Below are 25,982 nucleotides of genomic sequence, written 5' to 3'. Positions count from 1 at the left end.
TACAAGAACACCCAGATCTCTTTGTACTGCCCCTTTACGTCAATTGATTCCATTTAGGTATTAATCTGCCTTCCTGTTCTTGCCACCAAAGTGGATAACCATACATTTATCCACATTAAACTGCAACTACCATGCATCTGACCACTCACCTAACCTGTCCAGGTCACCCTGTAATCTCCTAACATCCTCCTCACGTTTCACCCTGCCACCCAGCTTTGTATCATCAGCAAATTTGCTAATGTTATTACTAATACCATCTTCAATATCATTAATATATATTGTAAAAAGCTGCGGTGCCAGCACGGATTCCTGTGGTATCCCACTGGTTACTTCCTGCCATTCCGAAATGGAGCCGTTTATCACTACTCTTTGTTTCCTGTCAGCCAACCAACTTTCAATCCAAGTTAGTACTTTGTCCCCAATACCATGCGCCCTAATTTTGCTCACTAACCTCCTATATGGGACTTTATCAAAAGCCTACTGAAAGTCCAGGTACACTACATCTACTGGATCTCCCTTGCCCATCTTCAGAGTTACATCCTCAAACAAAATCCAGAAGATTAGCCAAACATGATTTCTCCTTCATAAATCCATGCTGACTCTGACCTATCCTGTTACTACTACCCAGATGTGTTGTAATTTCATCTTTATAATAGACTCCAGCATCTTTCCCACCATTGAGGTCTATAATTTCCTGCTTTCTCTCTCCCACCCTTCTTAAAAAAGTGGTACAACATTAGCCACCCTCCAATCCACAGGAACTGATCCCTAATCTATCGAACTCTGTAAAATAATCACCAACGCATCCACGATTTCTCTCGCCACCTCCTTCAGTACCCTGGGATGTAGACCATCAGGCCCCGGGGACTTCTCAACCTTCAGACCTAACAGTCTCTCCAACACCAATTCCTGGCAAATATAAATTCCCTTCAGTTCAGGTCCTTCAGCCACTGTTACCTCAGTGAGATTGCTTGTGTCTTCCCCAGTGAACACAGATCTGAAGTACCAATTCAGTTCTTCTGCCATTTCTTTGTTTCCCGTAATATATTCCTGTTTCTGTTTAAAGGGCCCAATTTTAGTCTTAACCATTTTTTTGCCTTTCACATACCTAAGAAAGCTTTTACTATCCCCCTTTATATTTTTGGCTAGTTTACCTTCGTACCTCATTTTTTCTCTGTGTATTTCCTTCTTAGTAATCCTCTGTTGTTCTTTAAAAGCTTCCCAGTCCTCCGTTTTCCCACTTATCTTTGCTATGTTATAATTTTTCTCTTCTAACTTTATGTTTCTTAACTTCCCTCGTCAGCCACTGCCACCCCTGCCTCCTCCTAGGATCTTTCTTCCTTTTTGGAATGAACTGATCCTGCATCTCCTGCATTATACACAGAAATATCTGCCATTGTTCCTCCTCTGTCATCCCTGCTAAGGTATTGCACCATTGAACTTTGGCCAGCTCCTCCCTCATAGCTCCATAGTTTCCTTTATTTAACAGAAATATTGCCACTTCCAATTGTACCTTCTCCCTCTCAAATTGCAGATTGAAGCTTATTGTATTATGGTCACTACTTCCCAATGGCTCCTTCACTTCAAGGTCAATTCTGGTTCGTTGCACAATACCAGATCCAGAATTGCCTTCTCCCTGGTAGGCTCCAGCACCAGCTGTTCTAAGAATCCATCTCGGAGGCACTCCACAAAGTCTCTTTCTTGAGGTCCAATACCATCCTGATTCTCCCAGTCTACCTGCATGTTGAAATCCCCCATAACAACTGTCGTAACATCTTTGCGACAGGCCAATTTCAGCCCCTGATTCAACTTACATCCGACATCCAGACTACTGTTTGGGGTCCTGTAGATAACTCCCAAGAGGGTCTTTTTACCCTTAGAATTTCTCTATCCAAACTGACTCTACATCCCCTGATTCTAGGTTCCCCCGCACAAGGGGCTGAATATCATCCCTTACCAACATGGCCATCCCACCCCCTCTGTCCGTCAGTCTGTCCTTACGAGAGCACATGTAGCCTTGAACATTCATTTCCCAGGCCCTGTCCACTTGAAGTCACGACTCAGTTATCCCCACAATATCGTATCTGCCAATTCCCAAAAGAGACTCAAGCTCATCCATCTTATTTCTAATGCTTCGTGCATTCATATATAGTATTTTTAATTTGTTATTGCCCTCACCCTTTCCATCAACTCCTATTTCACTCAACCTTACAGCATGATCCCTTGAGTTTTCTGCTTCACTGATACAGTTGTCTTTTTCGACTTCCCTTGTTCTAACTTTCCCTTCAATTTCCTTCATAAACATCCAGTTTGTCCCCTCCCCTCCGCTACTTAGTTTAAACGTAGGTGTGTTGCAGTCGCAAACCTGCCTGCCAGAATGCTGGCCCCTAACCTATTAAGGTGCAAACCGTCTCTCTTGTATAATTTATGCTTACCACAAAACATACCCCAATGATCCAAGAATTTAAATCCTTGCTCCCTGCACCAGTTCCCCAGCCACACGTTCAAGTCCATTATCTCCCTGTTTCTGGTCTCACCAGCCAGAGGAACTGGAAGCAAACCAGAGATAACCACCCTGGACGTCCTGCTTTTCAGCCTTCTTCCTAGTTCTCCGAAGTCCCGCTGTAGTATGTTCCTCCTCTTCTTCCCGACATCATTTGTGCCGACATGTACCATCACCTCTGGCTCTTCACCTTCGTCCTTGAGGATTTCCTGCACTCTGTCTGTGATGTTTTTAACCCTGGCACCAGGAAGGCAACACACCATCTTAACTCCTGCCGGCTGCCACAAAAACCCTGGTCAGTTCCTCTCACCATGGAGTCCCCTATTACCACGGCTCTGTGCTATGTCCGACTCTTCCGCTCTGCCTCCACGCAAACTTTTGATTGACGGACCTGGCCGCCTCGCGGACTGGCAGTGTCATCTGTCTCTACTGTTTCCAAAAGATTCAACTTGTTCCTGACAGGTACTTCCCCTGGGGTCTCTTGCACCTGTCTCCTCTCTGCCTTCCTCATCGTCTGCTTCAGCCCTTGAGCTCGTCTAACAGGTTTCAGATTATCGCTCCATGAGGATTAGGTGGAGGCTATAGGAAGGATAAGCAAACTGACCATAACAGCATGGTACAGGGAACCATTCAAAGGAAGAAAAGAGAAAAGCATTCTAATCAGGGATAGTTTAGTCAGGGGAATAGACTCTGTTCTCTGTAGCCAATAACAAAAGTCCCAAAGGCTGTGTCTGGGTCCCAGTTTAAGGATAGCTAAACTGAGTTGCATAGGAACTAAATGGAAGGGGAAGATCCACTTGTTGTTGGCCATGCTGGTACCAATGACAGAGGCAGAAAACAGAAACAAGAAACAGTTTCTGCTGAGGGCTAAATTACAAAGTAGAAACAAAAATGCAATTATCGCTGATTACTACCAACGTCACGAGCAAACTAGCATAGGGTCAACAAGATTAAAAAGGTAAACACATGACTCAAAGATTGGTATCGGTGAAATAGGTTTAAATTCATGGGTCATTGGCACCAGCACTGATGGGATTGACTCCACCTGAATCACGATGGGACCAGAGCGCTGGCAAATCACATAACTAGAGCTGCGGATAGGGCAAAAATTAAATATTGGATTTAGTTGCATGGAGAATTATTGAAAAAGTTAAGAGGGGTGGCTCAACAAAGGTTATTAAAGTTTCCAGAATGAGTAATAGGACAGAATATGGAAAGGATCAGGAATCTAACTTCAAGCACATCAGATATGGGGTCAACTTTCAGAAGGGGGCAGACAACACAAGACTAAGGGTGTTGAACTTAAATGCATGGAGTATACAAAACAAGGTAAGTGAGCTTGTAGCGCAGATTGAAATTGGCAAGTGCAATGTTGTAGGAATCACTGAGACGAAGTCCATGGGGTTCAGGATTGGAAATTAAATAGCCAAGGATACACATCTTATTAAAAGGTCAGGCAGATGGGCAGGGTACTGGATTAGTGGTGCTGGAAGAGCACAGCTGTTCAGGCAGCATCCAAGTAGCTTCGAAATCGACGTCTCAGGCAAAAGCCCTTCATCAGGAATAAAGGCAGTGAGCCTGAAGCGTGGAGAGATAAGCTAGAGGAGGGTGGGGGTGGGAGAAATGGGCAGGGTAGCAAGAAGTGAAACTAAATCAATAGCAAGAAGTGAGATACAGTTGGAAGGCATGGAATCTATGTGGCTCAAGCAAAGGAAAACAGTACACACCTCTTAGCAGTGGTCAAGATGTGGAGCTGAAAATAAATCGGGAATAGAAAAGGCGTGCAAGAAAGGTACTACTACAATAATCATGGGGACTTCAACATGCAAATGGATTGAGAAAATCAGATTGGTAGTGGTTCTCAAGGAAAGGAATTTGTGCTATGTCTACGAGATGTTTTTTTTGGAGCAGCTTGTGGGAAAGCCCACTAGGAACAGGAAATTCTGGATTTGGTGATGTATAATTACGTCTACCTGTTCACAGAGCTGAAGGCGAAAGAACCCGAAGGAGGCAGTGATAAAATTCACCCTCAGTTTGAATCAGGCCTAAGTGCTAGAATTGAGTAAAAGTAATAAAAAAAGGAGGGAGGAATTGCCAGAGTTGATTCAAGGGGGAACTGAGTAGGGAAGATGGTGGAGCAGCAATGGCAGTAGTTTATAGTGGTGATTTGGGAGGTACAGCAGAAATTCATCCCAAGGAAGAAGAATCATACTAAAGGGAAGACTAGGCAACTATGGCTGGTAAGGAAAGTCAGGGCCCTCATGTGGCGCAGTGATATTGTCCCTACCCGTTAATCAGGCGGCCTGAGTTCAAGTCCCACTGGCTCCAGGGGTATGTACTAATATCTCTGAACAGGTTGATTAGAAAAATAGGTTAAATAAAAATACAAAAAAAAAATAACATGGCAAAGATTAATGCAAAGCCAGAGGATAGGGAAGCCTTCAAAAACCAGTAGAGGATAACTAAAAAGAAGGGATAAAAGATTGCAGGATTTTTTTAAAAAAGATAGTGAAAAGGGAGGACAGAGGCAAAAATATACGTTGACCTGCTGGAAACAGAGACTGAAGAAATAGTAATGAGAAAATGAAGAAATAGTAGAGGAACTGAATAGGTATTTAGCATCAGTTTTCACAACAGAAGCGTAACAGAACTTCATGAGAGTTGGGGGGAGAAGTGGCTATCGTTAAGGATAAGATGCTGGAGAAGCTGAAAGATCTGAAGATGAATAAATCACCCAACCACATGGACTACAAAGCAGAGTTCAAAAGGAAATAGTGGAGGAGACAGTGGAGGCTGTGGTGGTGACTTTTCAGGAATCACTGGAGTCTGGAAGGATCCCAGAGGACTGGAAAATGGCAAAAGTAAGACCCCAGTTTAAGAAGGAAGGGAGGCAGAAGAAAGCAAACTGTTGACCAGTTAGCCTGACCTAGGTTGTTGGTAAGATCTTAGGATCTGTTATTCGATTGCAGAGTATTCAAAGTGTAAGGTAAAATAGGACTGCACCAGCATTGCTTTATCAAGGGAAGGCCAAAGATTCTAACAAAGCTGTTAGAATCCTTCGAGGAGATAATGAGCAAGTTATATAAAGAAGAGCCAGTGGACATGATCCATTTGGATTTCCTGAAGGCATTTGATAAAGTGCCACACAGGAGGCTGCTAAATGAGATAAGAGGCCATGGTCATAGTCATAGAGTCCTACAGCACAGAGACAGGCCCTTTGGTCCAACTGGTCTATGCTAACCAAAATATCCATCCACACTTACTCCATTTTCCTGCACTTGGCCTATATCCTTCAAAATCTTTCCTAGCCATGTATTTATCCAAATGCCTTTTAAATGTTGTTAATGTACCTGCCTCAACCACTTCTGCTGATTGCTCATTCCATATGCGGACCACTGAGTAAAAACGTTGCCCTTCAGATTCCCTTTTATTCTCTTCCCTCTAAACTTAAGCTGATGCCCTCGAGTCCTCGATTCCCTAAACATGGGAAAAAGATTGACTGCATTCACCCTATCCATGTCTCCCATGATCTTATACACCTCTAAAAGAAGCCCACTCAGTCTTCTATGCTCTAAAGAAAAAGAGGCATAACTTGTCCAACTTCTCTCTATAATTCAGACCCTTGAGTCCTAGCAACCTTAAAGCTCAGCGAGCTAACTTATCAACCTGAGCTACAAATCTTCTCAAAAATATCTAACATTCTTGTAAATTCATTATGCACTCTTTCCAGTTTAATAACATCCTTCCTATAGCAAGGTGACCAAAACTGAACACAACATTCTAGGTGCTGCTTCACCAACATCCTGTACAACTGCAACATAACTTCCCAACTTCTATATTCCATGCCCTGACTGATGAAAGCCATGTGCCAATAACCTCCTTCACTGCCTTGTCTACCCGTGACTCTACTTTCAGATAACGTGGATCTGAAGTCCAAAGTCCTCTGTTCCATTATACTCCTAAGGCCCTACCATTCACCATGAAGCTCCTACCTTGAGCAATGGTAAACTCCATTTGCCATTTCTTGGGCCCACTTCCCCAGCTGATCACGGTCCTGCTGCAATTTCTGATAACCTCTCTCACGATCCACAATAGTGCCTATTTTGGTGTCATCTTCAAAACTTACTAATCATGTCTTGTACATTCGCATCCAAATCATTGAGACAGATAACAGTAATAGGCCAGTACCAACCCAAGGCACTCCACTAAGTCACAGGCCTCCAATCTAAAAAGCATCCGTCCACTATTACCTTCTGCTTCCTACCATCAAGCCAATTGTGTATCCAATCCCCCTGGGTTCCATGCGACCTAACCTGCCAGAGGGGCCTACCATGTGGAACCTTATCAAAAGGCCATACTGAAAACCATCTAGACTATGTCTACTGCCATGCTCTCATCAACCTACATGGTCACTTCAAAGAACTCTAACAAATTTGTGAGGCATGATCGCCCACACACAAAGCCATGCTGACTACTTAATGGTAGTCAAACTGGTCTTTCTAAATGCGTGTCCATCTTAATACTCAGACGCTTCTCAAGTAACTTAACCACCACAGATACTAGGCTTACTGGTCTACTGTTTCCAGGTTTTTCTTTGCAGTCCCTCTTGAATAAAGGCACAACATTCACTAACCTCCAGTCTTCTGGGTCCTCACCCACAGCTAACAATGATGCAATTTCTTCTCTAGCCTCTTGCAGTTTCTTGGATATATCTGGAGATTTATCCACCTTCATACATTTTAATATGTCCAACACCTTTTTTACTGTGATATGTATTGTCCAAGATATTACCACTAACATTCCCAAGTTTTCATGACTTTCTCCACAATAAATACATTACGTCCTTAAAGGTGGTGCTGGGACAACGGACTGACATGCTTAGAGAATTTGCTTACTGGCTAAAGGCAGACAGTAGGGAGGTGACTAATTGAGTTCCATAGGGGTCTGTGTTGGGACCACATCTGTTCATTATTAACGATCTGGATGACGGATCAGAAGGTATTGGTGCCAAGTTCGTGAATGACACAAAGAGATGGAGGGTCAAGTAGTCTTGAGGAAGTTGGTGGGGGGGGCAGCTGCAGAAGGACTTGGACAGGCTAGGAGATTGGGAAAAGAAGTGGCAGATGGAACACAATGTGGGGAAGTGCTAAGTCATGCATTTTGACAGGAAGAAGAGGCATAGACTACTTTCTAAATGGGATAGGCTTCGACATTTTTAAGCACAAAGGGACTTAGGAATCTTAAGGTTAACATGCAAGTTCAGTTGGCAGCTAGAAAAGTGGAGGTCTGTCCAAAAAGACTTCTGTCCATTCTGTAAACAATGTCCACACCATGAAGAAGACTGTTCCTGATTCATCCAGGACATCAAGGGTTGGATCACAGGTTCTCATGACTGTTGTCTGCTGGTTCTTACAAGCTGTAGACAGAGAGCCATGAGGCAGTGAGGCTGCAAGCTCAGAATTGGTTGACATGTTTATTCTCGAGGGAAACCATTTCCATGCATCCTGGGTTGATCCCTCAGGTTTTCCTCTCCAGAAGGAGGCATAACCACCGCCTTCTTCCTTCAGCTGCCCTTTGCCTGCTCTTCTGAGTCTCCTGCTGGACAGGGACATGAATTTTGAAGAACCTGAAATGCAGTTCTTCATCTTGGACAATTATTTTGCTTGCTATTCATGAAGGTAGATAAAGAAATGTTAGCAGGCAATAACTGATGACAACCTTAGAATTAGTCATGGCCATTCCTTTTGGTAGGGTATTACAAATCTTGCATTGGTTCCCAAAAAAGACAATGGATGCCTGGGCAAGTGACAGTTTTAAACATGAAAATACTGATGTATATTTGGTAAAGGTAATGAGGGTTATGGGCAGTGCCTAGCAAGAGGTACAGTTCAGCTATGATCTAATGGATTGACATAGCAGGCTCCAGGTGCTCAATGGCTTTCCCATTTCTAATCAGTATTATACAAGGATACTGGAGACAAAGAAACGAGGCTATTTCAACGCGTCTGCATCAGTACAGTTATAGAGCTACAATGTTAGGCATGATAGATGGTCATGGAAAATTAAAGTTTTCCACGAAAAATGTTTTAATGGAAGACATATTTTACTCAATAAAGATGTTCTTAGCAACTATGGGATGATTAGTTTATCATCAATCACAGCAATCAAGAAAATGCTCTTATTTGTGTTCTGAAAGGACTCACTCAGAATCTTAGAAACCACCATCAAATCACCCCTCACACTTCTATACTCTAATGAAAACAAGCCCAACTGTCTAACCTTCATAAAACAACCTACACTGCCCAGATAACAATCCAGTAAATAAAACAAAGAACTGCGGGTGCTGGTGATTTGAAACAGAAACAAATTCCTGGCTAAACTCAGCAGGTCTGGAAGCATCTGCTGGGACAAAGCAAGGTTAACAATTGGAATATGGTGCAATTTCATCAAAACTGACAGCAAAAAACAAAGAAAATTACAGCATAGAAACAGGCCCTTCAGCCTTCCAAGCCTGCACCAATCCAGATCCTCTATCTGAACCTGTCGCCTAAGTATCTGAATCCCTCATCTCTCTGTCTAGACAGATCTTGAATGATACTTTCATGGCCGCCTCTACCACCTCCGCTGGCATGCGTTCCAGGCCCCCACCATCCTCTGCATAAAGAACTTTCCACGCGTATCTCCCTAAAACGTTTTCCCCCTCACCTTGAACTCATGACCCCTAATAATTGATTGCCCCACTCTGGGGAAAAAAGCTTTTTCCTATCCACCCTGTCTATACCTCTCATGATTTTGAAGACCTTAATAAGGTCTCCCCTCAACCTGTCTTTCGAATGAAAATAATCCTAATCTACTCAATCTCTCCATAGCTCGATCTCTCCATACCAGGCAACATATTGCTGAACCTCCTCTGCACCCCCTCCAAAGCATCCACCTCCTTTTGGTAATGTGACGACCAGAACTGTACGCAGTATTCTAAATATGGCCAAACCAAAGTCTTACACTACTGTAACGTGATCTGCCAACTCTTTTACTCAATACTCAGTCCGATAAAGAAAAGCATGCCATATACCTTCTCGACCACTCTATCAGCCTGCATTGTCATCTTCAGGGTACAATGGACCTGAACACCCAGATTTCTCTGTACATCAATTTTCACCAGGGCTTTTCCATTTACCATACAGCAGCTAGGATAAAGCAGTACTTATGCTGAAGACGGGGTTGAGGGGGTGTGCTGATAGGTGGGGATGGAAAGCAGAGGGTGGGAGGAAAGGATTTGAAATGTGTAGGCAGACAAGGGGATTATTGATAGCAAATCATTACAGAAGAGAAGCTTATTAAGTGATGAAAACTAAGAATGGGTGAGAATGGATTGGTTGTGCTTAAAAACAATCCATGTCATGGCAGGAGTAGGGTGTTAGGGTGATTAAAAAACATGGAAGGACATAAACAGGCTCTCAAGTCATTGAACACTATGAAGAGTCCTAGAGGCTGCACGGTCCACAAGTGAAAGATAAGGACTTGCGCTGAGACTCGCTGGAGCACTGCAGCATGCCTGTGACAAAAATATTGACATGGGAACATGGTGTTTTGTTGAAGTGACAGGCAACTGGAAGCTCAAGGTCATCTTTACAGAGAGAATGTAGGTGTGCTGCAAAGATGTTATCCAATCTGCATTTTGTATACTTAATGTTACATAGACTAGATTGAATGAAGCCATATCTGGGGGCTTGGATGGTGACGAAGGAAGGGGTAAAAAGGTAGGTGTTGCACCTTCTGTGATTGCATGGGAAGGTGCTGCGATGGTGTTGGGAGTATTGCAAGTCGAGGATGTGTGGACCAGAGAGTCCCAGAGGGAACAGTCCTTGTAGAATGCTGACAGAGGTGGTGAGGGGAATGTGTGTCTGGTCATGGCATCCCATTGGAGATGACAGAATTGGCGCTTCGGTTTGTATTCAGACTGAGTCACCCTGGTCCATTTACTCCTCAGTCTTCAGCATTACTACTATTTTTCTTCTCGACTATCAGTTCTGAAGAACTGTCACCAGACTCAAAATAGTAACTAGACAATCAAGGCTAATATTCCATTAAGCTCGATTCCTTGGGGTGCCTGCTTACTAACTTATTGTGACTCATATGCTAAATCCCTCTGCACCTCAGAACTCCATAGTATCTCTTCAGTTAAGTAATACTCTGCATTTTTATTCTTCCAGCTTCATATTTTCTTATAGTACAATACATCTGAGAGATTTTTTTGCCCACTCATTTGACTGATGTATATTAGTTTGCACTGTGGTTATGTCACCTTCACTATGATCTTATCTATCTTTGTGACATCAGCAAATTTTGCTCCCACGCCCACGATCCACTGCACTATGTCACTGACATAAACTGCAAAATGTTAAAATCTGAGTTTAGATCCTTGTGTGATCACATTTGTCACATCCTGCCAATCTGAAAAAGATCCATTTATGTATAGTCTGATTCCAACCAGCCAATCTTTCATCCATGTTAAATCCCTTGGCTGCTATTTTTCACAACATGATTTTTTGTTAAATGCTTAAATGCTTAAGATTTAAGTACAGTCAATCAACACATTCTCTTTTATCTACACAGCACGTTAATCCTTCAAAAGATTCCAATAAATTGGTTTAACACAATTTCTCTTTCAAAAAACTATGCTACCTCTTTCTGATTGTTTTGCATTTTCCCAAGTGTACAGACATAGCTTCTCTTAATGATTTATTCTAACACCTCCCCACAATATACATCAAGTTAACTGATCTATCGTTTGCTGTTTTCCACCTGTGGAAAAAACAATTACTGGAGATGCTGGGAACCAGAGTCTAGATTAGCGTGGTGCTGGAAAAGCACAGTTCAGGCAGCATCCGAGGAGCAGTAAAATCGACGTTTCGGGCAAAAGCCCTTCATCAGGAATACAGGCAGAGAGCCTGAAGGGTGGAGAGATAAGTGAGAGGAGGGTGGGGGTGGGGAGAAAGTAGCATAGAGTACAAATGGCAGATGACTGGTCAGAATACAGAGCATGCTACTTTTCCACCTGAGATTGTCAAGAATGGGGCTAAATTTGCTTTTTCTCAGTCTGACAGAAGCTTTCCAAATTTTAGAAAGTCCACACCAATTCATTTACCACTTCATTATCCTTCCTCTTTCAGCTTCCTGAGGAAGTCCATCAGGACCTGGAAAATTTTCATCCCATAATGTCATCAGTTTGATCAGTGCAGTTTCCCTTGTGATAATAACTTCAAGTTTCTGTCTTCCTCAACCTTCTGACTGCAGGTATTACCAGTTTTTTTCACATCCTCTTTAATGAAGGTGAAGCAAAATACTGGTTTTACACTGTCATTTCTTTACCTATTAATTCTTCATTCTCACTGTCTTGAAGACTGGTCACTTTTTTTTTTCCCTTTTTGATATCTATAAAAGCTCTTGCTACGCTTATACTTTACAAGCTGGCTTCCTCTCATCTCTCATTTATTTGACCTGATTAACCTTTTAATCATGCTCTAAATTCTGACCAGTCATCTGCCATTTATCTTTTTGCGTAATTACATGCCTTATAAGACCATAACTCAGAGACGAAGCAGACCCTCAAGACTGCTTTGCCATTCAATGAGATCACGGTTTGACTAATTACGCTCAATTCCGCTTTCCTGTCTTTTCTCCTGAACCCTTGATTCCTTACTGATTAAAAATAACAGTCATTGGTTGGTATTAGTTGCTAATTTCATGCTACGTACTTTTCAGATTAAAAACATAAATGTGAGAAATACTTTACAGATTAACAAGTATTTTTTTTAAATGTTTCCTACCAATCATTAAGAACTGTGTAAATAGAGATGCATGTCCAGGCAGCCCAAGTCTGTATAATGTGGGAGCTGGTGGACCCCAATGGTTCATAGTGACTCAATTTGCAGCAAGCGCTGGTTATTTGAGGAACTCTGGTTCAGAGCTGATGAATGGGTGTCTGAGCATTGAACACTGGTGTGTGTGAGCGCGCGTGTGTGTACACATACACAGGGAGTGTGGAGGTACATGTGTGATGTGGAGAGTTACCTGGACACTGTTTCAGGAGGCAGTCACATATCTTAGATTAACTGCCTCAATTTCAGTCAGTGTTTAGGGACAGGAAAATGCAACTACGAGCAAGGCTGTTAGAGGGATTGAGAAGGTAGTGCAAGAGGAGCCTCAGCTCTTTTGCTTGGCTAAATGGTTTGATATTCTTGCTCCCTGTGAAAACAAGAGCAGTGGCTATAGTGTGATCACAAGCAGCATGGTCCAGGGAGCCATTCAAGAAGGGGGAGAAAACAGAAAAGTAGTTTTAATCCAGGATCGTACAATCAGGAGAGTACACTGTTCTCTGTGACCAGGATGGAGAGTGCTGAAAGCAGTGTCGTTTGCTGAGAGCTCAGGTTCAGGATCTCTCATCTGGGCTGCAGAGAAACCTGGAGTGGAAGGGGAACATCTAGTTGTCATAGTCAACTTAGGTATCAATGAAATAGATAGAACAAGGAAAGACGTTCTGCTGAGGGAATTTGAGCACAGAAGGGCTAAATTATAAACAGAATCAAAAAGGTAATAATCTTTAGATTACTATCTGAGCCATAATTAATTGGCACAGGGCCAACACGATTAAGGAGGTAGACATGTTGCTCAAAAACTGATGCGGGAGAAGTGGTTCAAATTCATGGGACTTTGGCACCAGTACTGAGGAAGCAGGGAGCTACTCTGATAAGACAGGCTCCACCTGAATCATGCTGGGACCAGAGTCCTTGCAAATCATGTAACTAGGGCAGCTGACAGGGCTTTTAATTAAATAGTGGGTCAGGGTAGGTTCAGTTGCATATAAAAGTTAGAAAATCAAAGATTAAGGAGAAGGTAGGATTGCAAATTAGTGAAGGGGCTGATTGTTACCAGAAAATAAAAAGAAGGGACAGAATGTGTGAATGTCATATTGTAACAAGGAGTGACAAAACTGCAGGGAAATTCAATAACAGAACAAACTTAAAGGCTGTTTCTTAATGCATAAAGCATTCAGGATAAGGTAGATAGATACACTGATAGCATAAATGAAGGTAAGTGAAAAAGATCTCATAGCCATTATGTAAACATGATCACATGGAATTCAAAAACTGGTAACTTAACATTCAGTGATATTTCATCTTTTGGAAAGACAGGATAGATGGAAAAGATGGTGGGATAGTCACTTGTAATAAGACATGAAATTAGCACAATTGTGCAAAATGATCTAGGCTCGGATGATGTAGAGTCCATTTGGATAGAAGCTTAAAAAAGCAAGGGAAAAACAACAATAGTACACCCTCAAACTGTGACCACTTATAGGAAACTCTGTCAGAATCAACAAATAGCAGGAGCATACAAAAAGAATAAAGCTATACTTATGGATGACTTTAATCTTCATGTTGAATAGGTTAATCACATTCAAAAGGGTAGCTATAACAAGCATTCATAGATTGTATTAATAAATTGCCTCAGAGTAAAATATCCCAAGTAGTGCATTACATAACAGAATTTAGTATTTAATTCAAGAGTGAGAAACTTGGGTTAGAAACAACACCTTAAATAAAGCAAGTATGACAGTAAGCAAGCTGTGGCAGAAATTTAGAGGAGGTAATTCATGATTCTCAGTAAAAATACATCCCACTAAGGAGGAAAGATTCTAAGACAGGAATAAACCAACCATGCAAGGTACGGAGAGTATAAAGTTGAAAGAAAGAATGTAAGGAGGCAAAAGCCAATGACAGCCCCAAAGACTGGGATAAATTCAGACCTAACAAAGGTGGACTAAAAAGATAGTCAAAACAGAAAATAAATGAAGGTTAACAAGCAAGAAATTATAGAACTGACAATAAGACCTTATTTAAATATATAAACAATAGGTGCAGGAGTAGGCCATTCTGCCCTTTGAGCCAGCACCACCATTCATTATGAACATGGCTGATTATCCTCAATCAGTATCCTATTCCTGCCTTATCCCCATAACTCTTGATTCCACTATCCTTAAAGAATATAAAGAATACAGAAGTCAAAATCAATATAGGCAAAACAGCAGGAAATTACATTGCCACAGGAAATGACACCACCAACCCAAAGAAACCCAAACATATAAACAGAAAGCAGGAATCACCATCAATGCTTCGTCCGGAGGATCACTAAAGAGGTTACCCAGTATGGTGACAAAACGTCTGAAAATGAACGTTCCAGCTCAGCAAGCAAACCTACATCCAGGGCTAATGGATTATTGGCCCTTATCTAAAGGGGGTTGAAGTATAACAGGAGGGAAATCTTACTGCAACTGTACAAGGTGCTGATAACACCATGTCTGCAGTACGGAGTTTGGCCTCCTTGTGTACAAAAATACATTATTTCATTGGAGGCAATTCAGAGTAGGTTCACTGGGATGATCCCTGGTATGCAGGGATATTCTTACAAGCAAAGGCCAAATAGTTGGAGCTCTACTCTTTGGAGTTTAGAAGAATGAGGGGTGATCTCATTGAACGATGTACAATTCTTAAAAGGGCTTGATAGAGTAGATGCTGAGAGGATGTTTCCCCTCATGGGAGAATTTGAGACCTGACAGCATAATGTCAGAATAAAGGGGCACTAATTTAAGATTGAGATGAGGAAGAATTTCTTCTCTTCGGGTGTGGAGGGTCTTTGGAACGCCAGAGTACTGTGAGGGGAGAGTCTGTGTGTCTATTTAAGGCTGAGATTGATAGATTCTTGATCAGTAGGGAAATCAAGGATCATGGGGAAAGGGCAGAAAAGTGGATGCTCTAAGTGTTGGATTGGACATGATCTTATTGAATGATGGAGCAGGCTCAAGGGGCTGAACAGCCTACTCCTATTTATGGTCTTACAGCTTTCTGCAGTCACTCTCCATTTAGATCTTATTTATCAAGTTTTTGCTCATTTACTTAACTTGTCTATATTCCTCTATGGCCTTCTGTATTTGTCTCATCGCTTGCCTTCTCCCCTATTTTTGTCTCATCTACTGATTCCCTTCCATTTATTCTGCACGTTACTTCATCAAGCATAATTGCCCTTTCATGGAGCCATACTGACACTGTTTTATCACATTAGATTTCTAAATGACCTGCAGTCACTTTTTAAAAAAAAATAATACTACCAACATTTCCCAATCCCAGACTCAGAATTCGTCGAGAGTTACTTTTATTTTGTCTCCTTCGTTTTTTAAACAAAGGTATTAGGTTCTAGAAATCTGCCAACGAAATGATTTTTGGAAGATTACTACCAGTGCATCCACTATATCTATAGCTACTTTTGTTAATAAGCTTGGATGCATTCCACCAGCTCCAGGAGACTTTAGCCTTCCCTCAGTTTCCCTAGCAACTTTTTTCTAGTGATATTGTATTTATTTCCTCGGCCATTTAGTAATTTTGTAATGTTTTCTGTGTCTTATATTTATTCCATTCCTCTGTCATTCCCTTGTTCATCATTGTTTCCCAGCTTTGTTCCCAAAATATCCTACGATAATTCTGGCCTCTCTTCCTTTTTGTATATTTACAGCAACTCTTGTTTTCCATCTTGATATTACTTGCAGGTTTACCCTCAAAGGTTATCTTTTGTTTTGCGTTGTCTTGGGTTCATTTTAAAAAAGTTCTGCAACTTTTGGACTACCATTAATCTTCGCCACATTATATGTTTTTCTTTCAATTTGATGTTAGCTTTAATTTCCTTGGGGTTAAACATGGTTGGCATATCCCTTTCCTAGGATTGTAGTTTTCTCATTGGTCTATACCATAAGACATAGGAGAGGAATTAGTCTATCAAGTCTGCTCTGCCATTCAATCAATGCTGATAGGTTTTTCAATCCCATTCTTCTAGACTTTCTCCATAAACTTTAATCTCCTCACTAATCAAAAACCTGTCTTAGATATACTTAATTGCTTGGCACCCACAGCCTTCTGCAACAATGAGTTCCACAGATTCATCATACTTATGCTGAAGCGCCTTTATAGACTAGTGTGTGGAATCAGTGGAGTGTCGAATTCCAGACATCACATTTTAGGAAAAATTTGAAATGATTTATGAGAATGGTTCCACGGTCGATGGATGATGGTTATATGGCTAGATTGGAGAAGTTGGAGCTGCTCCCTTTCAAGAATCACAGTTGGAAGGAAAACCTTGCAGCACTTGCAGATAACAGAGATGGAGAAGCTGTAGAAGGATTGAGAACCAGAGGACAGCAATTTAAATAAGAAATAAAGTCAACAGGAGGGAAGACTTTCTTTTAAGCACAGCAAGTGCTTAGGATCTTGGTTGCACAGCCTGACAGTGTGGTAGAGGCAGATTCAACTGGCTCTTTCCAAAGGGAATTGAACAGTTATCTAAAGAAAAAAAGATTCCCAAGGTTATTGGGAAAAGGCAGGTGCAGGGAATTAGCTGAGTTGCTGTTGCTGCATGGGCACAACAGGCACTGGCATCTTTAGTGTTGAAACTATTCAAACTTTTCTCCTTCAAGCCAAACCTCAAGAACCCAAAGACTGTTTGGTTGTACTTAAGATTCTGGTACCTGACAATTCTGTACATCATATCACGAAGTAAAATAATCTAGTTCTTTGGACAACTTTTGAGAGAAACTTTAATACTGGGAGCCATGCACCTGAACCAGAATGCTCTCTTTAATATAGTCACAGCAACTCAATTAGGTCCAACCTACAATAGCAACATTTAAGAGGCATCTTGACAGATACACAAATAGGGAGGGAAGCAAGGGATTGGGACGACGTATAAGCAAGAGGTTTTAGATTTAAAAATGTATCAGTGCAGGCTTGGTGGGCTGAAGGGCCTGTTCTTGTGCTATACTTTTCTGTGAGCCACTTTCTTAAATATCTGCCATTTTGCTCAACCGTCTTTGCTGCTCAAATCCTTTCCCATTTCACACCAGCCCAATCTGCCCTCATTCCTTTGTAAATAGCCTTATTTAAGGTTAGCACAGATAATTCCAAATCAATTTGTTTTCTTAAACTGTATACTAAATTCTACAATATTATGGTCACTACTTCCTAAAGGATCTTCTACGATGACATTATGTATGCACTAAATCTGTCTCATTTTATCTCCACCAAATCTAAAATAGCCTGATCTCAGGCTGGAATGGCAACACAATGTTGCCTAGAACAATCTCAGACACTGTATACAGACTCGACTTTGGGGCTTCCTCTGCTAACCTGGTTATCCCAAACTACAAGATTAAAGTCACCCATGACTAGCGTTCCCAAAGACCAGTGCTTGGACCACCACCTTTCTTCATTTATATTAACTACTTGAATACTGAAAGACAGTAGTTTCCAATAATAAATGTCAACTTTTGATATGTGGCAAACAACTGATACTGTTGACTATAAAGGATATAAGCTAACAGAATGGACAGAAACAATTTAATGCAGTGCAAAGTGATACATTTTGACAGTGGGAATGAGGACAGCCTGAATGAGAGTTCTAAGGAATGTCGCAGAATCAGAAAAACCTGGGGACTCACATCCTTCAAGGTGGCAAGACACTTTGAGAGAGTCGATAACAAATGAACAGATACATTAATTACAAAAGCAGAATGTTTTAATGAATATTTAGTTGTGGCATAACTAGATTGTTAAAGTACTGCAAAGTCTGGTCACTGAAGTTTAGGAAGGATGCAAATGTCCTTGAGAGGGCACAGAACCTACTACACAGACTTCAGGGATGGGGGATATTATCAACAAGGTTGGATTGAGGTTGTTCACTTTGCTGCAAAGGATATGGAGGGGAGGTTTGATAGAGGTGACAAGATTATGACAGGTTTTGATAAGGTAGACAAAGAAAAGCTGTTTTCATGACAGAAATCATAGAAAGATTACAGTATTCTCAGCCCATCATGCATCAGCTGAAAAAAAAACTGGCTGTGTATTTTCCAGCACCTGGTCTGCAGCCGTGCAGTTTGCAACACTTCAGATCCAGATCCAGATCCACAGCCCTCTTAAAGGAGTTGAGGGTTTCTGGACTCAACCACCAAACTGGGCAGCAAATTCAAGATACCAACTATCTTCTGGGGGAAGTAGCGTTTTGTCATGCCCCCTTTCTTCTGAATGCTACCTCATGGTGTGCCACCTGTGACTGATCTCTCTGGTATAGGAAACAGGTCTTCCCTATTCAAACCGCTTATTATTTTGTACACCCTCAATTGTCACTCCCTCAGCTTCCTGTGCTCTAATGAAAACAACTCGAGCCTATCCAATGCTTCATTTGCTGAAAATTTCAAGTTTGAGCAGCAGGCTTTTAAATTTTACATGTAATCTCTTTACAGTAATTATGTCCTTCCTTTAATATAGTGACCAGAACTACACACTAGTCTCCTGTTGTGCCTTTACCAACATCTTGTACAATTCTAAAAATACATGCCTACTTTTGCATTCAATATCCTGCTCAATGAAAGGAAGCAGCACATCTACCTTCTTTACCACCTTATGTATTTGGCCTGTCACCTTCAAAGACTTGTAGACATGTACTCCAAGGTCTCTCACATCCTCTGCCACATCCAACTCTTTTGAACAAACTTTTCCTGCTGATGACACAGAAACAGGTGCCCGAACTTCTGCTCGTATGCGACACCATGGAACACATTTCCTGCAAAAGCATTTAGATTTTTCCGTTGTATCACCTCTAGCTGTTGTTACTCTCCCATTTGTTTTGCATTCCATTGTTTTGTTTGCCCATTCCAAATGCATGACCTTGCATTCTTCAAATTGAATTCCATCTGCCTCTTTTGTATCCACTCAGCCAAACTATTGTGAATATCCTGGAGTCAACAGCCATCTCCTCAGTATCAATTGTCCAGTCAACTTTTGTGTTGTATGCAAATTTCAAAATCATGCCAACCATATTTAAGTCAAAATCATTCATAACAAACAAGCAAGGACCTAACAGGGCCTTATAATAACTCATTAGAAAACACTTTGCATTCACAAGAAGACTCATTTCCTTTATTTCTTGTCACTGAGCCAATTTTGAATCCAATACGCCACACTCCCCATATCCCATGGATTTTATTTTTGTAACCAGTCAGACATATAACACCTTGTCAAATGCTTCACTAAAATTCATGGGCAGCAACATCTACAACACTGCCCTCATCAATCGTCCTTGGTACTTTTTTTAAAAATTCAATTTACTAAGATATGACTTTTCATTAACAAAACCATGCTGATGGTCCCTAATTAAATTCCTGCATTTCCAAATAATGTTAATCCTATTTCCCAACGTTAATTCTAACAATTTGCCCTCAAAAGGTCAGACTAATTATTTAGCCTATTCCTCACACTCTTGTGTAATGGCATTCATAGGCATCCAGTTCTTTGGTACCTTGTGGGCGGCACAGTGGCACAGTGGTTAGCACTGCTGCCTCACAGCGCCAGAGACCCGGGTTCAATTCCCGCCTCAGGCGACTGACTGTGTGGAGTTTGCACGTTCTCCCCGTGTCTGCGTGGGTTTCCTCCGGGTGCTCCGGTTTCCTCCCACACTCCAAAGATGTGCAGGTCAGGCGAATTGGCCATGCTAAATTGCCCGTAGTGTTAGGTAAGGGGTAGATGTAGATGTAGGGGTATGGGTGGGTTACGCTTCGGCGGGGCGGTGTGGACTTGTTGGGCCGAAGGGCCTGTTTCCACACTGTAAGTAATCTAATCTAATCTAATCTTGCTGCTATGTGAGGATTGGAAAATGATCCTGAACATCTGCTAATGTCTCCCTGGTTTCTTTTAACAGCTTCAAGTGCAATTCATCTGCTCCTGGTGATTTATCTGTCCTCGAAGCATTTGTAAGGCTATATTCTTTAGCTTCAACTGAACACTGGGAGGGGAGTCCTAGTTTAATAGCTGCTACTTTAGGGCTCTGCTGGTTGGAAAATCAACAGTGATGAGTTGATCGATTCAGGATTTTAAACAGTGTATGTTTTTTTAAAGAAGAGGGTTAACTGAGAAACAACAGAAATAAATGAAGACCAGGGCCAATATAATAAAGTAGTACTGTAAGCAAAGCAGGGTAAGGGAAATAAGAAAATTAATAGTATTCCTACAAAAACACAATTGTTTTCAAAAAACGGAGCAATTTAGGGGTTTATGTGGATGACAGAAGAGCTTGCACCTGTAATATGCTCGTCCTATGCTATGAAATCATGAAAGCTTCAGTTCCCCTTGATGTGCAGGATGTGTATATGAAGGGCTTTTGCCCGAAACGTCGATTTCGCTGCTCGTTGGATGCTGCCTGAACTGCTGTGCTCTTCCAGCACCGCTAATCCAGTATATAGCTAGTTACTGGCTACCTACATTTTGTGAATTGGGTGAATTCACTGTGGAACATCTGCGATGCTGAGCATGTCGTTGATAGCACATTTAGTGAAGGCTCAACATGTAGAAAGGGGATGGTGACCATCAGGCAGAGCCGTGGGAAGCACGTATTGCAGGACTCCCTTGTGGCCACCTTCCTTTCTAACAGATATACCATTTTGGATACTGTTGGGGGAGATGACTGTGCACGGGAAAACGGTTGGAGGTCAACTTCATGGCACCATGGCTGGTTCTGCTGCACAAGAAGGAAAGACCAAGAATGGCATGGCTATAGTGATGAGGATGCAACGACACGGAGAACTGACAAGCATCTCTGCGGCTGCAAAAGAGATTCCAAGATGTTATGCTGCCTCTCTGATCCAGAAATGTTACTGAATGACTGCAGGACATTCAGAAGACGCGAGGGCACACAGACAGATTGTAGCAACCACGTTGACAGAAAAAGGGATGAGGTCCTGCAAGCAGAACTTAGGAAGTTAGGCAGTAGGTGAAAGAACAGAACCTAAAAAGTAGCAATCCCAGGATTGCTTCCAGTGCCACATGCTAAGAGTATAAAAATAGAATATTAGTCCAATGAATACATGACTCGCGAGATGGTGCAGGAAGGAAGGCCTTTGAGAAATTTGAACTGCTTTTGGAGGCAACAGGACTTGTCCAAGGCAGACAGGTTTGTACCTGATTTTGAACAGAACAACAGGAAGATTTGCTAGTGGTGTTGTGGAGGGTTTAAATGAACTTGGTAATGGGGTGGGGTATCCAGACACAAGTATCAACAGGGGTAGAGGAATGGCCAAAATTAGAAGTGACAACAAGGAAGTCAAAACAGCACAGAAACAGTAAGCCAGTTAAGGCACAAGGGAGTTTGCCATGTTGAAAGATATTTGTTTAAATGCAAGGTGGTGATCAATAAGGAAATAAGTTGAGGGTACAAATTAAAGCACAGAGGTATGATAATATTGCTGTCATTGAGACATGGTTGAGAAAGGGATAGGATATTCCAGGGTACAGAATTTTCACATGCTTTGGGGGTGAATGTGAGGGGGGTAGGGGCATTGCATTATTGATAAAGGAACCCATTGCTGCAGTAATGAGGGAGGATGTCTTGGAAGGTTCTTCAAATGAGGTTATCTGGGTAGAGTTTAGAAATGAAAGCGTAATCATGTTTTGGGATTGTACTACAGGCCTCCCAATAATCAGATGGAAATAGAGGAGCAGATATGGATGCAAATCACAGATAGATGTGAAAGGAATAAGGTTACAAAAGCAGGGAATTTCAAATTTGCGGACACTAATTGGGACCACCTTCATTTAAAAGGATTAGACGGAATTGACTTTTTAAAGTGCACCCAAGAGAGCCTTTAGTGCCAGTATGTCGGACAGTGCTAAACCTAATCAGAGGGAAAGAGCCGGTCAAGCGCTGAAGTGGCAGTGGACGCACATTTTGAGGTCAGTGACTGTAATGCTAAGTTTCAAAGTCATTATGGAAAGGAATAAGGATTGAGCATAGAATGTGTCTAAACTGGGGCAACAGCAATTTTCATTTCATTAGACAGGATCTGGTAAATATTGACTTGGAGCTGCTACTTACAGCGAAGTCCATTTGGAAAGTGGGAGTCTTTTAGAATCATAGTCACAGAGATATACAGCATTGAAACTGACCCTTTTTTCATGTTGACCAGATATGCTAACCTAATCTAGTCTCATTTGCCAGCACTTGGCCCATATCCCTCTAAATCCTTCCTATTCATATAGCATTCCAGATGCCTTTTAAATATTGTAATTGTACCAGCCTCCACCACTTCCTCTGACAGCTCATTCCACACAGGCACCACTCTCTATGTGAAAAAGTTGCCCCTTAGGTCCCTTTTAAATCTTTCCCTTCTCACCCTAAACCTATGCCCCCTAGATCTGCAATCTGCCACTCCACGGAAAAGGCCATGTCTATTTACCCTATCCATGCCCCTCATGACTTTATAATCCTCTACAAGGTCACCCCTCAGCTTACAATGCATCGGGGAAAACAGCCCCAGCCTATGAGCAGCATGGTGGCTCAGTGGTTAGCACTGCTGCCTCACAGCGCCAGGGACCTGAGTTTGATTCCCACCTCCAGCGACTGTCTGTATTGAGTTTGCACAATCTCCCAGTGTCTGTGTGGGTTTGCTCCGATTTCCTCCCACAATCCAAAGATGTGCAGGTCAGGTGTATTGGCCACACTAAATTGTCCAAAGCGTTAGGTGCGTTAGTCAAGGTCGAATGGGTCTGGGGGGTTAACTCGAGAGGGTTGGTGTGGACTTTTTGGGCCAAACGGCCTGTTTCCATACTGTAGGAAATCTAATCTAATCTATTTCAGCCTCTTCCTGTAGCTCACATCCTCCAACCCTGGCAATATTCTTGTAAATCTTTTCTGAACCCTTTCAAGTTTCATAACATTCTTCTGATAGTAGGGAGACCAGAATTGCACCCAATATTCCAAAAGTGGCCTAACCAATGTCCTATACAGATGCAACATGACCTCTCAACTCTTATGCTCAATGCTTTGTCCAATCAAGGAAAGCATACCAAACACCTCCTTCGCTATCCTATCTACCTGCAACTCCACTTTCAAGGAACTATGAATCTGCACTCCAAGGTCTTGTTGTTCAACAACACTCCCCCAGGACCTTACCATCAAGTGTATAAGTCCTGCTCTGATGTGCCTTTCCAAAATGCAGCACCTCGTATTTATCTAAACTGAACTCCATCTGCCACTCCTCAGCCCATTGGGCCATCTGTTCAAGATCCCATTGTACTCCAAGGTAAACTTCTTTGCTGTCCACCACACCTCCAATTTTGGTGTCATCTGCCAACTTACTAACTATACCTCCTATATTCACATCCAAATAATTTATATAAATGATGAGAAGCAGCGAACCCAGCACCGATCCTTGTGGCACAGCATTTCACAGGCCTCCAGTCTAAAAAGCAACCCTTCATCATGACCCTTTATCTTTGACCTTCAAGGCACATCTGTATCAAAATGGCTAGTGCTCCCTGTATCCCATGAGATCTAAACTTGCTAGCCAATCTCCCATGAGGAACCTTGTCGAACACCTTACACCTTACTGAAGTCCATATAGATCACATCTACCGCTCTGCTCTCATCAATCCTCTTTCTTACTTCTTCAAAAACCTTAATCAAGTTCGTGAGACATTACTTCCCTTGCACAAAGCCATGCTGACTCTCTAATCAGCCCTTGCCTTTCCAAATACATGTAAGTCCTATCCCTCGTGATTCCATCCAACAACTTGCCCACCATTAATGTCAGGCTCATCGGTCTATAATTCTCTGGCTTTTCTTTACCATCTTTCTTAAATAGTGGCACGTCAGCCAACCTCCAGTCTTCGACGCTACTCGTATCTCAGAAAAGGGCCCAGCAATCACTTGCTTAGCTTCCCAGAGTTCTAGAGTAGACGTGATCAGGTCCTGGGGATTTATCTGCTTTTATGTGTTTCAAAACATCCAGCATCACCTCCTCTTTAATATGGACATTTTTCAAGATGTCCCCATCCATTTCCCCACAGTCTATATCTTCTATGTCCTTCTTCACAGTAAATACTGATGCAAAATACTCATTTAATATCTCCGCCATCTCCTATGGTTCTACACATAGGCTGCCTTGCTGAATTCTCTTCCTAGTTATCTTTTTATCCTTAATGTACTTATAAAAGTCCCTTTGCACTCTACTTAACTCTATTTGCCAAAGCGATCTCATGTCCCCTTTCTGCCTTCTTGATTTCCCTCACGTATACTCCTACTGCCTTTATACCCTTCGAAAGAAGGGCTTTTGCCCGAAACTTCGATTTTCCTGCTCCTCGGATGCTGCCTGACCTGCTGTGCTTTTCCAGTACCACTTTAAATCTAGACTCTATTTCTCCTGTCTACACCTGACATATGTTTCCTTCTTTTTCTTAACCAAAACCTCAATTTCTCTCGTCTTCCAGCATCCCCTATGCCTTGCCTTTCACCCGAACAGGAATATACTGTCTCTGGACTCTCAATCTCATTTTTGGTGGCTTCCCATTTTCCAGACAATTAGGTCACTGCATTGTGTCTTGAGTGGCATGTGACTGGGGGTTGTCTTGTGGGCATTGCTGACTGTGATATAAAGATTTTGTAAAAAGAAAGAATTGTTTCCTTTGTTCAGGGAGACTTTGCCACACACTTCGCATGCATGGTAACGAGTGTTAAGAGTTTCTCCACAGCTTGTACTTTATTAGCTTAAGAAAATTTGGTTGTTGCTCACAGAAATTGGCTATTGCAGTTACATCAAGTGTGTAAGAATCTCAGGAAAAAGAACCTAACATTTGGTGGCAGCCGTGGGATTCCAACGGAGCTTCTAGGTGGACTGAATAAGTGATCGTCTGAGTGCCGATTGCCTGAGACAGATGAGCCCACAAGGTAAGATTTACCTTGATCTCTCTCTTTAACCTACCACTCAGTTGACCCCTCATCCCAGAGGACTCTGTGGTGACGGAATCTCTGAAGTAACTTACGCACTTGCAATGAGTTTGCTTTCAGAATCATAAATTACTGGGAATGAGGAGGTTAAAGTCCTCCTGGAAAAAGGAGGTTAGAGTCCTCTAGTGGTGAGGTTTCAGGTTCCAAAGCATAGTGCAAAATATAAAATATAATAACTGAATCTGTCTCAACCACCCTGCCTTACACCAGTTGTTAAGAGGGGAGAACCCCTACACGAAGGTCAGGACCCTGAAGCGGGTGTGGAGACTACACACACACAAGGTTTGAGACTCCAGAGCCAAAAAAATGCCAGGAGTCAGGAACTTCAAAAAGATAAACATCTAAACAAAATTTGGTACCTGTTAAAGTTATTGCCTTTATCCCCCCACACCTCCCCTTAGAAGCACTTTTAGGACAATGTGACATCACCGGGAAAAGGTAGAGAAAATGGAGCCAGTCTGCAATGATCCAGACATTGACTTCCACTTGTCCAGGTGTTTGTTGTGGGAGTCTCAGTTTCTGGGCTGTGGACTCGATTTGGTGAGTCTTTCATCTGGGGATGTGGGTGGCTTGGGCTGCGGCATTTGTGGTCCCCTGTTCA

The 25,982-nt window shown here is 42.1% G+C and overlaps 1 protein-coding gene across 8 annotated transcripts in view; it reads right to left on the bottom strand.

The window, feature by feature from the left end:
- Positions 1–25,982, bottom strand: part of asb7 (ankyrin repeat and SOCS box containing 7) — an 84,034-nt gene that overhangs the window by 43,425 nt on the left and 14,627 nt on the right. The window lies entirely within an intron of this gene.

This window comes from Chiloscyllium punctatum, chromosome 48, assembly GCF_047496795.1.
Source record: "Chiloscyllium punctatum isolate Juve2018m chromosome 48, sChiPun1.3, whole genome shotgun sequence".
NCBI classification, from domain to species: Eukaryota; Metazoa; Chordata; class Chondrichthyes; order Orectolobiformes; family Hemiscylliidae; genus Chiloscyllium; species Chiloscyllium punctatum.
This window is presented reverse-complemented; position numbering and strand designations above follow the sequence as displayed.